The sequence below is a fragment of the Pteropus alecto genome, unplaced genomic scaffold (genome assembly GCF_000325575.1).
Source record: "Pteropus alecto unplaced genomic scaffold, ASM32557v1 scaffold95, whole genome shotgun sequence".
Taxonomy (NCBI): domain Eukaryota; kingdom Metazoa; phylum Chordata; class Mammalia; order Chiroptera; family Pteropodidae; genus Pteropus; species Pteropus alecto.
The window spans coordinates 18554379-18558239 of NW_006441071.1; the positions used below are offsets into that span (position 1 = coordinate 18554379).

At 32.3% G+C, this 3861-nt stretch overlaps 1 non-coding gene across 1 annotated transcript; it reads left to right on the forward strand.

Moving 5' to 3' along the window:
- The first annotated feature begins 420 nt into the window (after positions 1 to 420).
- On the forward strand, positions 421 to 539 carry LOC112485179. Its single transcript, XR_003048370.1, has one exon. It is a non-coding gene; the product is annotated as a 5S ribosomal RNA (ribosomal RNA).
- Positions 540 to 3861: the final 3322 nt, after the last annotated feature.

Sequence of the window (3861 nt, forward strand, 5' to 3'; positions counted from 1 at the left end):
GAGCTACAGCTACCCTGAAACTTGTACTGAAAAACTGAGTGATTAGAAAATCCTCAATCAGCTGGTCATACTCCGGGCCTGAACTCCCACAAAAGTCCTAGTGACAGAAAGGAAACATTTATCTCAAGACCTATAAGAGCAAAAGTTCCACCATCGGATTTTTTTTATACCAAAGGAGTAAATCAATGCACCAACCAGTAGATGGAAAGTACCCTGAGAGCCGTTACCCTGTCTATTTTGTTTAACATGTTTACCCAGCAGGGAAGAAAAAGAATGGCATATAGTGACATACTCTGAAAAATATGTTAGATGAAGGAAGAAATGAATGAATGAATAATGAATAAATCTGTGATAAAATGAGAGGTTCTGTTCTATGCAGAGCCCCAGAAAGTCTACTTGGGAAAAAAAAAAGAGAAAGGAATCTATGGCCATGCCACCCTGAACGTGCCCGATCTCCTTTGATCTTGGAAGCTAAGCAGGGTTGGGCCTGGTTAGTACTTGGATGGGAGACCACCTAGGAAGACCAGGTGCTATAGGTGTTAAAAAAAAAAAAAAAGCCAAAGAACTTTTATGGTAAGACTCCTATATCCATGCCAGAGTAATTTAGAAATAATATATGACTTTATTATTATCTATGACATGACTGGTTCCAATAAAGTTTAAAGACACAAATCATAAAACTTTCTACAATTCTCAGTGTGTCTTAAATTTTAGAGTTTCCTATTTAACAGAATTAATCAAATCACATACTGTTGTAACCTGTTAGAATGGCTATTGTGAATATTCATGCTACATATCAGACATGGTCTGCATCATTGGCAAGCATATACTCATTAAGAGGTGCCACAAAATAATATATACATATGGCCCTGTGCAGTTTATTTTTTTAAGTATAGTTGACATATGATCTTATACTGGTTATATTCAAGTGTATAATATAGTGATTTGACATATTTATGTCTTATAATGTGATCACCCCACTAATTCTAGTATTCATCTATCTCTCACTGTGTAAACTTATCACAATATTTTTGACTACATTTCCCTTCTCCTTTTCACCCATTCCCCACCCCTTCTCTTCTGATACTGTCTCTTTGGTCTCTATTTCTAAGAGTCTGTTTTTGTTTTGTTTAGATTCCACATATAAGTGAAACTATATGCTATTTGTCTTTTTCTGCATGATTTATTTCACTTAGCATAATACCCTCTAGGTTTAGAAATGTCTCAAATCGCAAGATTTCATTTTCATTGCTGTGTAATAGTTCATTGTGTGTGGGTATATATACATTTCAAGTATATGATATAGTGATTCGACATATATACACACACATGTATACACACACACATGCACACATATACCACATTTTCTTTATTCATCTATCAGTGGACAGCTAGGTTGCTCCCGTATCTAAGTTATTGTAAATAATGCTGCAATAAACATAAAGGTGCATATATCTTTTCAAATTAGTGTTTTCATCTTCTTTGGATAAATAGCCAGAAGTAGAATTGCTGGGTCATATGGTATATCTATTTTTAGTTTTTTGAGGAATCTCCATACTGTTTTACATAGGGGCTGTATCAGTTTGCATTCCCACCAACAGTGCATAAGGGTTCCCTTTTCTCCACATCCTCACCAACACATGTTATTTGTTAACTTTAATGATAATTGCCATTCTGACTGGTGTAAAGTAGTATCTCATTATGGTTTTGATTTGCATTTTCATGATGATTAGTGGTTGATCATCTTTTCATATATCTCTTGGCCATGTGTATGTCCTCTTTGAAGAACTGTCTTTTCATGTCATCTGCCCATTTTTCAATCAGATTGTTTTTTGTTGTTGTTATTGACTTGTATGAGTTTCTTATATATTTTGGATGTCAAGTCCTTATTGGATATACCTTTTGCGAATATATTTTCCCATTCAGTATGTTAGCTTTTTATTTTGTTGATGGTTTCCTTCGGTATGCAGAAGACTTTTAATTTGTTTTCCCATTTATTTATTTTTGCTTTTATTTCCTTGCTCAAGGAGATGTATCCTACAGGATATTACTCCAACTGAAGTCAAATAGGTTACTTCCCATGTCTTCTATGAGTTCTAGAGTTTCAGGCCCTATGTACTTTAAACCACATTCTTGATTTACCAGGTTCACTTTCTATTTTTTCTTTTTCTTGTCATTTTCACTTCTTTTTCATTTTCTCTTTAAAAGGAAAAAAAATTATTTCAATAGCTAAATTTGCATGGTTGATTTGTTACCTTGCTAGTTAACTGGCTATCTAGATAATGCCTGCTTGCAGTAGTCACTGAATATGATCTAGTGGTAGCAGAGAATAATCACTTATATAACCATATTTTTATAACCATATCCACAACTAAATACCTTTTATAAATTTCTTATTTGTAGACTTACGTAGTACTGACTAATAATCCACTGCCCTTTAAAAAAGTAAAACGAGGTAGTCAGATAAAAATTTTAACCCATTAAATTCTAAGATCTTACATTTAAAGTTAAAAGAAAATTGAAAGCTAAAAGAGGCTTAAGAATCACAAGTTCAACTAACTAAAGCCATTTCATCATGAAGAAACCAACCCACCATTACACAACAAAATAAAGTCAGGAATGGCAGTCACCCCAAAAAAGGGTTTTGGAAAGAGTAACACAGTCTGAGGATTATAAGGTCACCTTCTACTTCATATATGCGAAATCCAGTCTAAAATGTTTTACCTTGCTACAGCCTTCCATTATTTTAATGAATTTTTTTCAGAATTACCCCCTTGCCCCTTAAACCCTCCCCTCAAAAAACACTGGGCCTATCAGTAAGTCTCTTTAACAATTTGTTACAAAAAAAATTGCACTTATAACCTGAGGAAAGAAAAAAAGGCATTATTATCAGAAATTTTAAAGACAGAGTCAGTTTAGTATTATAGAACAAATAAACAACAATCACCTTTTTAAAATAAAAAGATAACTAAATGGTAACTTAAAATGGTCACTTAAAATCTCATATACTTTATTATCTCATACATCTATAGTATTGCTTTGAGAACATTCACAAATTCCTAACCAGGAATTCAACAATGTACCACCTGCAGCTATTACCGGAATATTCATATGCCTGTTTTTAAAGTCTTATCACTTTACCCTGTTTCAGGGATTCTCTGATTTTTCTTCCTAACAATGAAGTTAATCTTCACTGCAGGCAGTGTGTGCTTTATGTCAAAATATATAATATGAAACTAGATTTTGAGTCAAAATTTGGATTGTCTTTAATTACTCTCATAAGATCTTTCTTACTATCCAAGTGCTAAAATGGCATATTAATTCTGCCTCTTAAAAATTGTTATACCATCCTTTGATATGTAGAAATATAAGATCATAACTCACAAATTTTTGCTGTTATTGCTCCTATCACATTCAAAATAATGTTTATCAATTTTGTCTTTTGGGGCCAAAAGTTTCACTTAATTAGTTAATTTAAATAGCCATGTTAAAACTACACATCTATTAATTTTATATATGTTTTTCTAAACCTCAAAATTTGAGAAAAAATTTCTTTCTGGTCTCCTATAAATCATATTTGATTAGTACTCTAAGCAGAGCCCCAAGCATTTACCAATTTCATTATCAGGCTAAAATGAGATTAATCCTCCAATATCAGATGTATCTGAGTATTAAGGTTTTAAAACAACAAATCAAAATAGGCAATGCTTAATATGTATTATTTATAGTATTTTTGTTATATAATTATCTCTAGCCTTAATATAATTACACACAATGGTTTTAGTGATTTAATGTTCAGAAATGTTTTCTCTTATACCTAAGTTTAGGTAATAAAATATTTTGGCTCTGGTTCATGAAGGA